The sequence below is a fragment of the Ornithorhynchus anatinus genome, chromosome 13, assembly GCF_004115215.2.
Source record: "Ornithorhynchus anatinus isolate Pmale09 chromosome 13, mOrnAna1.pri.v4, whole genome shotgun sequence".
Taxonomy (NCBI): Eukaryota; Metazoa; Chordata; class Mammalia; order Monotremata; family Ornithorhynchidae; genus Ornithorhynchus; species Ornithorhynchus anatinus.
This window is the reverse complement of record NC_041740.1, coordinates 2,103,350-2,116,967: the sequence shown is the minus strand read 5'-3', so window position 1 is coordinate 2,116,967 and position 13,618 is coordinate 2,103,350. Positions and strand designations below refer to the sequence as shown.

At 58.5% G+C, this 13,618-nt stretch overlaps 1 non-coding gene across 1 annotated transcript; it reads left to right on the top strand.

Moving 5' to 3' along the window:
• The first annotated feature begins 10,050 nt into the window (after positions 1-10,050).
• On the top strand, positions 10,051-13,442 carry LOC100089288. Its single transcript, XR_005660719.1, has 3 exons — positions 10,051-10,152; positions 12,502-12,580; positions 13,376-13,442. It is a non-coding gene; the product is annotated as an uncharacterized LOC100089288 (transcript).
• Positions 13,443-13,618: the final 176 nt, after the last annotated feature.

Sequence of the window (13,618 nt, the reverse complement as noted above, 5' to 3'; positions counted from 1 at the left end):
CTGGACTCTCCCGAGCGCTGAGCGGCGGGCCTTAGCGGAGAGAGCCCGGGCTCGAGAGTCGGGGGACGCGGGTTCTAATCCCGGCTCCGCCACTTGTCCGCTGCGTGACCCCGGCCAAGCCGCTTCACTTCTCCGTGCCTCAGTTCCCTCCCCCGTAAAACGGGGGTTGAGACCGTGAGCCCCGCGTGGGACAACCCGCTCACCTCGTATCTACCCAGGCGCTGAGAACAGTGCTTGGCACACAGTAAGCGCTGAAGAAATACCGGCGTCATTATTGTTACTATCACGGTGCCCTGCACGGAGCAAGCACGCGGCGGTGTCGACGGATCGATCCGGTCACTCCGGAGCCGGTCTCCAACGCGGTTCTCGGTGACGAGATCCCGGGCCGAGCGGACGTCCGCCCAGACCACCGCCGTCCGAGCCCGCCCAACTCCACCCGGGGGGGGGGGGGGGGGCCGGGCACGGCTTCGCGTTGCCCCGGCCCGTCCGAAGGGTTGGAGAAACTGAGGCACCGGGGCGGGGCCCGCGGCGAGGCCACGGTGGGATGTGATGAGCGAGCGTGACGAAGCCGAGCGGCAGCCTCCCCCATCTTCCCCCGCCCCTCCGCCTCCCCCGGCCCGGTCCTTGGCTCCGAGGGCGAGTTCCCACAGGAAGAGAACACCGGGTCCAGTCCACGGGGCCGCTTTCAGCCTGCCAAGCCCCGGACGCGCTGATCCCGCCTTCGAAGGGCCTGAAAGAAGCCGAGGTGAGAGAGGGGAGGGATTTCCCCGCTCCCCCCGCTGCCCTACAAGAGGTATTCGCCGTCGATATCATTATTATTATTATTATTATTATTATTACGGTATCTGTTACGCGGCTCCTGCGTGTCAGGCCCTGGGCTAGACGATCAGGTTGGACAGAGTTCCTGCCCCGCCGTGGGGCTCACAGCCTAAAGAGAAGGGGGAACAAGGATTGGCTCCCCATTTTCCAGGGGAGGAAACCGAGGGACAGAGAAGCGAAGCGACCCGCCGAAGGTCACACGGCCAGCACGTGGCGGAGCCGGGATTAGGACCCGGATCCTCTGACTTCCAGGCCCCGGCCGTTTCCACTGGGCCACGCTGCTTCTCCGACTCCCTCCCGAACAACGGCCTCGGGGATCGACGGGGGAAGCAGCGGGGCGTCGTGGATAGAGCACCGGCCTGGGGGTCGGAAGGTCACGGGTTCTAATCCCGGCCCCGCCGCCTGTCTGCTGCGTAGCCTTGGGCGAGTCACTCCATTTCCCTGTGCCTCGGTGACCTCCCCTGCACGACGGGGCTCGAGGCAGTGAGCCCCACGTGGGACGGGGACTGCGTCCGACCCGATCTGCTGGCATCCACCCCGGCGCTCAGTCCGGTTCCTCGCACGTAGCAGACGCTTAACAGAAACCGTAATGAAAAATAATAAAGCCAAGTCCAAATGCGAATACCCCAGGGAGCGAGAGGGTCTGGGCTTGGGGGCAGAGGAGGGGCGATGGCCTCGGAGAAGCAGCCGGGCCCAGTGGGTAGAGCTGGGAGGCCGGAGGAGCCGGGTCCTAATGCCGCTCCGCCGCCTGTCTGCCGCGTGACCTCGGGCCAGTCACTTCACTTCTCTGGGCCTCGGTCCCGCTCATCTGGAAAATGGCTATTAAGCCTGTCACGTGGACCGTGCCCACCCCGATTAACGGGTACTCAGAGCTCAGCACGGCGCCGGGCACGGCGCAGGCCCTCCCCGAGCACCGTAACGGCGAGACGGGAAACGCAGCCTGCCGGGCGGACGGGAAGCCGAGGAACCCCCCGGTCGTCGAGACCCCGGCCCCGCGTCCCCCCGTTGGACGTCGGACCCCTTTCCCGTGGAGAGGCCCCGGAGGGCCGTCAGAATGGGGGAGCCCGCCTCGGCGGGGAGGGTCCCGGCGGGATGGGGGTCCGCCCTCTGTCCGGAGGTGTGACCCGTCCTAGCGGGCGGGGATGAAAAATGGGAGCCCGAGAGCCGGCATACAAATGAGGCCCGCCCTGCCCGCGCCGGCTCCGGCTTTTCCGCCTCAGACACGTAAGAGGATTAGGGCCGTGAACCGAGGGACAAGGAGTCCTTTCTTCTCGGGCCCTCGTTCCCATTGGCCGGCCGAGCCCCGGACGGCGGGGCGACAGAGGGAGCGGACGGGGCTGCCAGCTTCCCCCCGGCCCCGTCCCCCCGTCCCCGCCCGATCCGGGCCTCCCTCCCTCCCCGCGGCCTCCTCTTCGGCTCCCTTTCCAGGTCGCCTCGTGCTTTCGAGAACCCCAGGGCCAGGGCCTGCCTCTCCGAGAGGCAGGACCGACGTCAGAGGGGACCCCCCCCCCGCCCGGACCCCCGCATCTGAAGGGATGCGGGGTCAGCCGGGGGGCAAGGGGCGAGCTAGGCTCCCACGCTTCCTCCTCACCCCCGCCTCTGGGTCGCCTGTGCCCCCGCGCCCCTTCGCCCGTTATCATCGCGGCATCTGTTAAGCGCTCACGACGGGCCAGGCGCCGTCCTAAGCGCTGGGGGAGATGGGGGCTGACCGGGGCGGACGCGAGCCCGTCCCACGCGGGACTCACGGGAGGGGGAACAAGTGCTGAAGCCCCATTTGGCAGCTGAGGACAACAGAGCCCAGGAAAGGGAAGCGGGCGGCGGAGCGGGGATTAGAACCCGGATCCTCTGACTCTCAGGGATCATTCCGCGGGGCCAGGCTGCCCAGCACGGAAATGCCGTTTCTGTCGGCCACGCGCCCACCCGGGGCCCTGACGCCGCCCGACCACCCCTACGTCGTCATCGATGGTATTTATCGAGCGCTCGCCGTGCGCGGACCGCCGTACCGGGCGCCTCAGAGGGTGCAGAACAACGGAGTCGGTCCTCGAGTCGGTCAGCGGGCTTTCTTTCCGGCGATGGTGCTTTATCGAGCGCTCGGTGTGCGCAGACCACCGTGCTGCGCCCTTCAGGGAGTACAGTACGGCGGAGTCGGTCGTTGGGTCCGTCGGGGGGATTCAATTCGGTCGATCGTGTTGGTGCGGAGCACCGTGCCGAGCGCTCGGGAGAGGGTTTGGGAGACACGTTCCCTGCCCACGACGCGCTCACTTCTATAGATGTCTGTTGCGTAAACAAACCGCCTGTGCGTTTGAACGAACGAATGCATACAGATAAGCATATCGACCGACGGAGCATACGTTATTCAGACGAACAGACGACTCACGGCGACGGACGCGAGCGCCGCGACCGAACCGGTGGCTCGGATACCGTCGGTGGGTGGAATCGCGGGCCGGACGGCCCCCCGCGCCCGTCCGCGCCGCCCGGGCCTATCTGCGGGCACCCCCCCCGAGAGGGTGGGAGCTGCCAGGGGTGTTTGGGGGTGGGGAAGGAGGGGTCCCCCCCTCTTGTCTTCTGCCTGAAAGGCTATAGAAATGCAAAGCGCCAATCTAGCCGCACTGGCCCCGACCCCGGGCGGACATGAAAGAGACCCAGGCCGGGGCAGCCAAATCCTCAGGACAAGGGGCCTTTTTGAGCCCCGGGCTGGGGGGCTGTAAGAGGCATCTCTTAATGAGGCCTCTGTTGCCCTTTGGCCCGCTCTCTCCCAGCTTCTCATCCTTCTCCACTTCCCCTCCTCCCCTCCCCGGAAGCGGCGCCAGAGCGGTCATTCGGTCGTCTTCGGTGAGCGCTGACCGTGTGCGGGGCCCTGTCCCGGAGCAAGAGGGAGAGGACGGTAGCCGAGGGAACGGATACGTTCCCCGCCCGCTAGGAGCTTCCTTCCGGTCTACGGTCCAGTCTGGAGAAGCAGCGTAGCTCAGTGGAAAGAGGCCGGGCTGGGGAGCCAGAGGGCACGGGTTCGAATCCCCGCTCTGCCCCGTGGCAGCCGGGTGACCGCGGGCGAGTCGCTTCGCTTCTCTGGGCCTCGGTTCCCTCATCCGTCAAATGGGGATGAGGACCGGGGGCCTCTCGGGGGGACCACCCGATGACCCCGGATCTCCCCCGGCGCTTAGAACGGTGCCCTGCACCTAGTGAGCGCTTAACAGATACCAACATTATTATCCTTCTTCTCAGTTCCCTCATCTGGAAAACGGGGATGGAGACTGCGAGCCTCACGTGGGACACCCTGATGACCCCGTATCTCCCCCGGCGCTTAGAACGGTGCTCGGCGCCTGGTGAGCGCTTAACAGATACCAACATCATCATTATTATTATTCTCCGTGCCTCAGTTCCCTCGTCGGTATAACGGGGGTGAAGGCTGCGAGCCTCACGGGGGACCACCCGATGACCCCGGCTCTCCCCCGGCGCTTAGAACGGTGCTCGGCGCCTAGTGAGCGCTTAACAGATACCGACATTATTATTATCGGGGGAGGCGGAGACGAGTCGGACTAAGTGGAACGAGAGTTGCGGACGGGAGGGCTGTGGGGCTGAGGGAGGGGTGAATCGAGGGAGCAGGTCAGGGCGACGCAGAAGGGGGAGGAAGGAAGGGAAAAGAGGGCTTAGGCAGGGAAGGCTTCTTGGAAGAGGTGGGCCTTCAATGAGGCTTTTAAAGTGGGGGCTTTAGCCGCACTTCCCTAAGGGCTGGTTTTTCCTCCGCTTTTTTTTTTTTGAATGGCGTTCGTTAAGGGTTTACTATGTGCCAGACAAGGTAATCGGATTGGAATCAGTCCCTGCCCCACAGGCTTTAAATAATAATAATATTTAAATAATATGAAATAGAAACATTAAATTTGTATTTTTAAAATAATGATAACATTCATCCAATAGTATTTATTGAGCACTTACTATGTGCAGAGCACCGGACTATTTGTTAGGCGCTTACTACGTGCCAGGCACCGGACTAAGCACTGGGGTGGATTCAGTCATTCGGTAGTATTTATTGAGCGCTTACTATGTGCAGAGCACCGGACTGTTTGTTGAGCGCTTACTACGTGCCAGGCACCGGACTAAGCACTGGGGTGGATTCAGTCATTCGGTAGTATTTATTGAGCGCTTACTATGTGCAGAGCACTGTACTAAGCCCTTGGAATATACAGTTCGGCAACAGAGAGGGACGATCCCCGCCCAGTGACGGGTGGATACAAGCAAGAGGAGCCGGACACCGTCCCCGTCCCCTGCGGGCCTCCCGGGTTCGAATCCCGGCTCTGCCACTTGTCACCTGGGTGACTGTGGGCGAGTCACTTCCCTTCTCTGCCTCAGTGACCTCATCTGTAAAATGGGGATTAACTGGGAGCCTCACGTGGGACGACCTGATTACCCCGTAACTACCCCAGCGCTTAGAACGGTGCTCGGCACGTAGTAAGCGCCTGACAAATACCAACCCCCGTTTTCCAGATAATAATAATCATAATGTTGGTATTTGTTAAGCGCTTACTAGGTGTCGGTTACCTCACCTGGAAAATGGGGATTAAGAGCGTGAGCCCCGTGGGGGACGGGACCTGGGTCCAACCTGATTACCTTGTACCTACCCCGGCGCTTAAGGAATGTAGGAAGCGCTTAAGAAGTATCGTTTAATAATAACAATATTAATACAGCGCCCGCCGATGTGATCGCGGTCACACGTCTGGTTCCCGTAATCGGAATTTAAAAAAAATCTGTTGTTCCCTTGCCTTCCTTCCTCCCCGGCTTGTTTCACCTCATCACACGGGTTTGTCTTGGAAAAACCTCGGCGTCCCGTCCACCAGTCGACCACAGATAAATCCGCCCTGTCCCAAGGACCCTCCTCGCCTAGTTTAAATAAACACCAGCAGCTGCCCGCTCTAAGCAAGGGATTAAGAGCCCGATGCCATTCCAGACCTCAACACGGGTTTGCCTTCCCGGATGGCTTGAGAATGGAAAACCATCCTCATCCTGAGAAGAGCTACTGCAGTGGAACTCCATAAACTGGGACGCTTCTTCATCCCCCGCTGCCTCCGAAGAAAACACGTTTTCTTCCTGTTGGTTGACCCCTGCCGATCAATCTCCCTTAGACTGTAAACTCCTGGAGGGGAAGGAAAGACTCTGCCTTTCAACCTAATTTGTATAATAATAACGAAGGCAGGTGTTAAGCGCTTACTAGGCGCCAAGCACCGTTCTAAGCGCTGGGGGAGATGCCAGGTAATCGGGTTGTCCCACTTGGGGCTCCCAGTCGCCATCCCCATTTTCCAGGTGAGGTCACGGAGGCCCAGAGAAGTGAAGTGACTCGCCCAAAGTCACCCGGCTCCCCAGGGGCGGAGCCGGGATTAGAACCCACGCCCTCCGACTCCCAAGCCCGGGCTCTCTCCGCCGCGCCGCCTCTCCCAGTATCACGCCCTGGGAACGCTTGGCGAGATATCAATCGCTGGTCTTTATTGAGCGCTCACTCCGGGCAGAGCACTGTACCGAGCGCTCGGGGGAGCGCGACGCAACAGAAGTGGCCGAGCCGTTGGCTGCCGATAAGGCGCTCGGTGTCCGTATGAGGATACCGAACCTTCTAGGCTGCAGGCTCCCGGTGGTCTACTAACTCCGTTGTGTTCTACCCTCTCAAGCGCTCAGTACAGAGCTCGGCATCCAGAGGACTCCCAGTCGCTCAACCCCCACCCAGTAACCTCTCCGTGGCTGAGGCCGAATTGCCCTCTGGTGGCTGGGAAAACCGATATACGAACCGGGACAGGGTTTTCCGTGCAGATGGCTTTCAGCTTTCCTGTGGGATTTAGGAAGCTGATGATCTTCATCCCCCTTCCGCCTAGAGCCCCGGGGCCGGCCTTGCTCCACGCAGAGGATTCCCAGTCAGCTGGGAAGAGAGCAGACCTCAAGGGAGGAAGAGCCGGCGGAGAGATCTCAGGACGCCGTGAAGCCACGTGAGAGAGAAGTCCCCTCAAATTCCTCCAACGATAATAACCGTGGAGTTCGTTAAGCGCTCACTAGGTGCCGGGACCCGTACCGAGCACCGGAGCGGAGACGGGTCACGGTCCCCCATCCCCCTTGTACGGACGGGGTCACCGAGGCACGGAGACGGGCCGCGGAGCCGGGAGTAGACCCCACGGCCGGCAGATTCCCGGGCCGCTCCGCCACGCTGCTTCTCGGCCCGTAAGGTCGTTGCGGGCGGGGAACGGCCAACTCTGTTGTTTGTCCTCTCCCGAGGGCTTGGTAGAGTGCTCTGCGCACAGTCGGCGCCCAACGAATGCCATCGATCGACTGAAGATCCCTCCGGCCCAGCGGGGTTGGATCTTGAGGAGAAATACTGCAATGCAGCTCCACAGACCCACACGTTTCTTCATTCCACGCCGCTCAGGCGGCCTTCGTCTTGGGGAAGGTGAAAGCGGGGGGAGGGAGGAGATGGGATTTCAAAGTCTCCGCCGGAGGTGAGGGTTTGTTTTTTTTCCTAAATTTCATTTGCACCGTTACGTGAGCCGTAATTCCGTACGGTCACCCGGCGGTAGGGTTCTTTAAGCGCTCTCCGTGTGCCGAGCACTGAACTAAGCGCTTGGGAGAGTACGACAGAATTAGCGGACGTGGTCCCTGCCGCCGAGGAGCTTACAGTCTGTTGGGAGAGACCCTAAAATGAATTATTAAGAAGAAGAAGAAGAATTGCGGTCTTGGTTTAGCGCTTAACCGTGTGCCAGGCACTGTATTGAGCGCTGCGGTGGATGCAAGCGCTTAGTACAGTGCTCTGCGCATAGTGAGCGCTCAGTAAATACTCCTGAATGAATACGAGCAAATGGGGTTGGACACGGTCCCTGTCCCACGTGGGGTTCACAGCCTTCGTCCCCATTTTACCGATGAGGGAACTGAGGCACAGAGAATTGAAGCGACTTGCCCAAGGTCACCCAGCAGGCAAATGGCAGGGTCGGGATTAGAACCCACGACCTTCTGACTCCCAGGCCCGGGCTCTAATCGCTACGCCACACTGCTTCCCAGTTTTCAGCTAGGAGAGAGTAATAAAATTAAAGCTATGTATATAAGTGCTATAGGGGAAGGGCGGGGGGGGGGGGTAAGGACGCATAGGGGTTGGGGGGATGCGATTTTTTTTTTTAATGGTATTCGTTAAGCGCTTTCCATGAGCCAGGCACTGTTCTAAACGCTGGGATAGATACAAGTTAATCAGGTAGGACACAGGCCCTGTCCCGCAGGAGGCTTCCGGTCTTAATCCTCATTTTACAGATGAGGTCACTGAAGCACAGAGAAGTGAAGTGACTTCCCCGCGGTCCCACAGCAGACGAGTGGTGCAGCCAGGATTAGAACTCAGGTCCTCCCGAGGCTCGGGCCCGGGTTCTAACCAGTAGACCGTGTTGCCTCCCAGAGGGAAGCGTTTAACAAATACTATATTCATTAATAATAATAATGTTGGTATTTGTTAAGCGCTTACTGTGTGCCGAGCACCGTTCTAAGCGCTGGGGGAGACACGGGGGAATCAGGTCGTCCCACGTGGGGCTCACAGTCTTAATCCCCATTTTACAGATGAGGTCACTGAGGCCCAGTGAAGTGACTCGCCCACAGTCCCACAGCTGACAAGTGGCAGAGCTGGGATTCGAACTCATGACCTCTGACTCCAAAGCCCATGCTCTTTCCACTGAGCCACGGTTATTAACAGTTGGAAGACCCTGGGCGGGTCACCTGGCTCTCCAAGAGTCCTTGTGCAAGTCACTTCACTTCTCTGGGCCTCAGTTCTCTCATCTGGAAAATGGGGGTTGAGACCGTGAGCCCCACGGGGGACAGGGACCGCGGGCCGACCCCATTTGCTCGTCGCCCCCCAGCCCGGCGCTTAGCACAGCGCCTGGCACGTAGCAAGCACCTAACAAGGACCACAGTTATTATTACGAGAGAAGCAGCATGGTGTAAACGAAGCAGCCCCAGGCCCCGGGACTCAGAAAGTCGTGGGTTCTAATCTAGGCTCCACCACTTGTCTGCTGTGTGACCTTGGGCGAGTCGCTTCACTCCTCTGGGCCTCAGTTCCCTCATCTGTTAAAAAATGGGGATTAAGCCTGGGAACCCCATATGAGACAGGGGCCGGGGCCAACCTGATTACCTTGTATCCATCTCAGCGCACAGGACAGTGCTTGGTACATGGGAAGCGCTTAACAAGTACCGAAATGATCATAATTAGAAGCATTCATTCATTCAATAATATTTATTGAGCGCTTACTATGTGCAGAGCACTGTACTAAGCGCTTGGAATGGACAATTGGGCAACAGATAGAGACAGTCCCTGCCCCACGACGGGCTTAAAGCAGCTTGGGAGCCGGGAGGTCGCGGGTTCGATTCCTGCCTCCGCCACTAGTCCGCTGTGTGACTTGGGGCAAGTCACTTCACCGGGCCTCAGTGACCTCGGCTGTAAAATGGGGATGGAGACTGGGAGCCCCACGTGGGACACCCCGATCCCCTTGTAACCCCCCCGCCCCAGTGCTTAGAACAATGCTTTGCACATAGTGAGCGCTTACCAAATCCCATCATCATTATAATTATCCTCTGGGCCTCAGTGACCTCATCTGTAAAATGGGGATGGAGACTGGGAGCCCCACGTGGGACACCCCGATCCCCTTGTAACCGCCCCCCCCAGTGCTTAGAACAATGCTTTGCACACAGTGAGCGCTTACCAAATCCCATCATCATTATAATTATCCTCTGGGCCTCAGTGACCTCATCTGTAAAATGGGGATGGAGACACGTGGGACAACCCGATTCCCCCTGTATCCCCCCCCAGCGCTTAGAACGATGCTTTGCACGTAGTAGGGCTTAACAAATCCCATTATCATTATAATTGTTATTATTATTATCATAATTATTATGATTCTCCGGGCCTCAGTGACCTCATCAGTAAATCATAATGTCGGTAAAAGGAGGGTGGGGACTGTGAGCCCCACGTGGGCCAGCGCTTAGAACAGTGTGGTGCACATAGTAAGCGCTTCCCAAATCCCGTCGTCGTTGGAATGATGATGGCCTCCTCGCGGGTCACGTGGTCTTGCAGGGCGGGCGCGCGCGTGCGCGGGGAGATCCCGGCGCGCGCGGGGGATCCCGGCGCGCGCGGCCCCAGAGGGGGCGGGGCCCCCCTCCAGAGCGCACGCGATTCCCCGACGCTTTGCGTCCCTCGTCAGGCGCCGTAGCGGGGCCCGCATCCGAGCCCCCGCCGCCCCTCCCCGCCCCCCTCCCGCCGGCAACCTGTCGGAGCCCACCATGTTCCCGGAGCTCAACAACTTGCTGGACGCCGCCCCGGGCAAACCCGAGGAGGTAAAAGCCGCCGGCGGGGCGGGGCGGGGCGGGGCGGGCGGGAACGGCGCTGCAAGGGGCCCGGCCCGGACTACAGCTCCCAGCAGGCCCCGCGGCCCGCGCCCCTTTAATCCCGCGCGGCGGGGCCCGCGGGGCACGCTGGGATTTGTAGTTTTCGTGCCTAAAAGGGGCTCCTGGAGCCTTCTCCTTGTGAACGTCATTTGTTAAGCGCTTACTAGGTGACAGGCACTGTACTAAGCGCTGGGGGAGATGTAATAATAATAATGTTGGTATTTGTTAAGCGCTTACTATGTGCAGAGCACTGTTCTAAGCGCTGGGGGGAGACACGGGGGAATCGTGGCCCAGTGGAAAGAGCACGGGCTTTGGAGGCAGAGGTCATGGGTTCGAATCCCCGATCGGCCACTTGTCAGCTGTGTGACTTTGGGCAAGTCACTTAACTTCTCTGTGCCTCGGTGACCTCATCTGTAAAATGGGGATGAAGACTGTGAGCCCCACGTGGGACAACCCGATTCCCCCGTGTCCACCCCAGCGCTTAGAACGGTGCTCGGCACATAGTAAGCGCTTAACAGATACCAACATTATTATTATTATTAGGTTGTCCCACGTGGGGTTCACAGTCTTCATCCCCATTTTACAGAGGAGGGAACTGAGGCCCAGAGAAGGGAAGTGGCTTGCCCACAGTCACACAGCTGACGAGTGGCAGAGCCGGGATTTGAACTCATGAGCCCTGACTCCAAAGCCCGTGCTCTTTCCACTGCGCCATGCTGCTTCTATGTAAAATAATCACGTTGGATACAGCCCCTGTCCCACATGGGGCTCCCAGTCTTAATCCCCATAGTAAGTAAGCACATAGGAAGCGCTTAACAAATACCAACATTATTATTATTATCCCCATTTGACAGCCTAGGGAACTGAGGCACAAAAAATCGTGACCTCCCCAAGAGCACACAGTAGACGAGTTGCGATGATTATTATTAATAAGAAGAAAAATGATAATACTGGCTCTTCTTAAGCGCTTACTATGTGGCAGACACTGTACTAAGCGCTGGGGTTGGACACGGTCCCCGTCCCACGTGGGGCTCGCGGTCTGCACCCCCATTTTCCAGAGGAGGGAACTGAGCCCCAGAGAAGTGAAGTGACTCGCCCAAGGTCACCCAGCAGACGAGTGGCGGAGGCAGGATTAGAACCCAGGTCCTTCTGACTCCCAGACCCGGGCCCTACCCGCTAGGTCCCGCAGCTTCTCCTTGCTCAACTGGGAAGCGCCAGGATCTAGCAATTCGGTTGGGGTGGAAGCTTTTTTTTTAAAATCAATCGATCAGTGGTGTTTATTGAGTGCTTACTATGTGCAGACCACTGTGCTGAGCACTTGGGAGAGTAAAATGCAACCGGGTTGGCAGACGCGTACCCTGCTCCAAACGGTTTTGTTGACTAGAGAAGAGTTTACATGTTATGCCCATGAACCAAGTGAGGTTTTTGGATTTGTAAAAAGGGCCAGTGTAACTTCTTGAGGTCGGAAACTCATGCCACGGGGGTGGTGGACACGCGCTGGGGTGCTTTTTATCTCAATAAGAAGAAGAAGAATCACAGTGGGGTTTGTTAAGCACTTACTACGTGCAAAGTATTGTACCAAACGCTAGGGTAATAATAGATAATAATGTTGGTATTTGTTAAGCGCTTACTATGTGCAGAGCACTGTTCCAAGCGCTGGGGGAAATACACGGTACTCAGATTGTCCCACGTGAGGCTCACAGTCTTCATCCCCCATTTTACAGATGAGTTAACTGAGGCCCAGAGAAGTGAAGTGACTTGCCCACAGTCACACAGCTGACAAGTGGCCGAGCCGGCATTCGAACCCATGACGTCTTACTTCCAAGCTCTTTCCACTGAGCCACGCCACTTCCCAGACGAGGGTAGACACGAGATTCTCGGGCCGGGCATCGCCTCTGTCCCCCACAGTGCTCACCCACGAAATTGTCCTCTCCCAAGCGCTTAGTACAGTGCTTTGCACACCGTAAACTCTCAATAAATACGATTGAATGAAGGAAGGGCCGAACTAAAGGGGGAAGGAGAACGAGAATCGAGTCCCCATCTTGCAGATGAAGAAATGGAGGCACAGAGAAGCGAAGTGACTTGCTCGAGGTCCCGCGGCAGGCAAGTGGCGGGGCCTGGGAGTCAGATTAGAATCCCGGCCACGTGGAGGCACCTAACAAATTTTAGAATAATAATGATAATAATAATAAACGGCTGGGGAGACAGCAGATCCCCACACTCGGTGAGTAGAGAAGCTGAAGTCTGCCGAGCGCTGCATCTCCTGCCCGCCTTCCTTACGCTCTCCGTGCCCTCTTTCAGGGGAAACTCACTCTCCTCTGTGACGTCAAGACGGATGGCAGTTTCCTCGTCCATCACTTTCTCTCCTTCTACCTCCGAGGTATCGGACCGGCGGATTTGGGGTGGGCGGCGGGTGGGCTGTGGGTGGGCTTTTTGGGGGGTGATGCGCTCAGTGCCCTGGGTGACTGGCAGGTCGTCGGAAAAGCAGTGGGGAGCTGGTCCCCCGTCCCCTCCCACCACCGGGCGGGGGGAAGGGGGTGACCTTAAAATGGTCAGGCGGCAGATCACCGGCCGAGGGGCTTCCTCAGCGCCCCCCGCCCCAGCCCCGTGGAAGGGCCGGGCGACATTTTGGATCGGGCCTCAGGTTGGCCACGGTTCTGGCCCCGGCTGCATCACGGTAATAATGATAATGATACGGTACCTGCTAAGCTCTTACTATGTGCCGAGCACTGTTCTAAGCACTGGGGCAATCATAATAATGTTGGTATTTAAGTGCTTACTATGTGCAGAGCACTGTTCTAAGCGCTGGGATAGATACAGGGGAGTCAGGTTGTCCCACGTGAGGCTCACGGTCTACATCCCCATTTTACAGATGAGGGAACTGAGGCACAGTGAAGGGACTTGCCCAAAGTCACGCCGCTGACAAGCGGCTGAGCCGGGATTTGAACCCATGACCGATACGGTGCCTGGCACGGAGTTAACGCCTAAGAAACACCATGATGATGATGAAGCGCCCCACTCCCTGCCCACAAGGAGCCGACACTAGACTCTAAGCCCGTCAGGGGCAGGGAATGCGCCCGTTTTATTTTATCGTCCTCGCCCTAGTGCTTAGTACAGTGCTTCGCGGAAATCGCTCAATAAATACGTTCGCCTGACACTCTAATGTCTTTTCCAGCCGGTTGTAAGGTGTGCTTTGTGGCCCTTCTCCAGTCCTTCAGCCATTACAACATCGTGGCGCAGAAGCTGGTAAGAAGCTGGGGGTACCTGCCGAGCCTCCTTCTGGGGGTGGGATGGGGGGGCCGTGGCAGGGGTCCCTCTGGCCCGGCGCTTTTACGGTGCTCTGCACGCAGTGAGTGCTCAATAAATCCGACTGAACGAAGGAAGGAAGGAAGGAGTGGGATGGCACCCTATTTTTTCC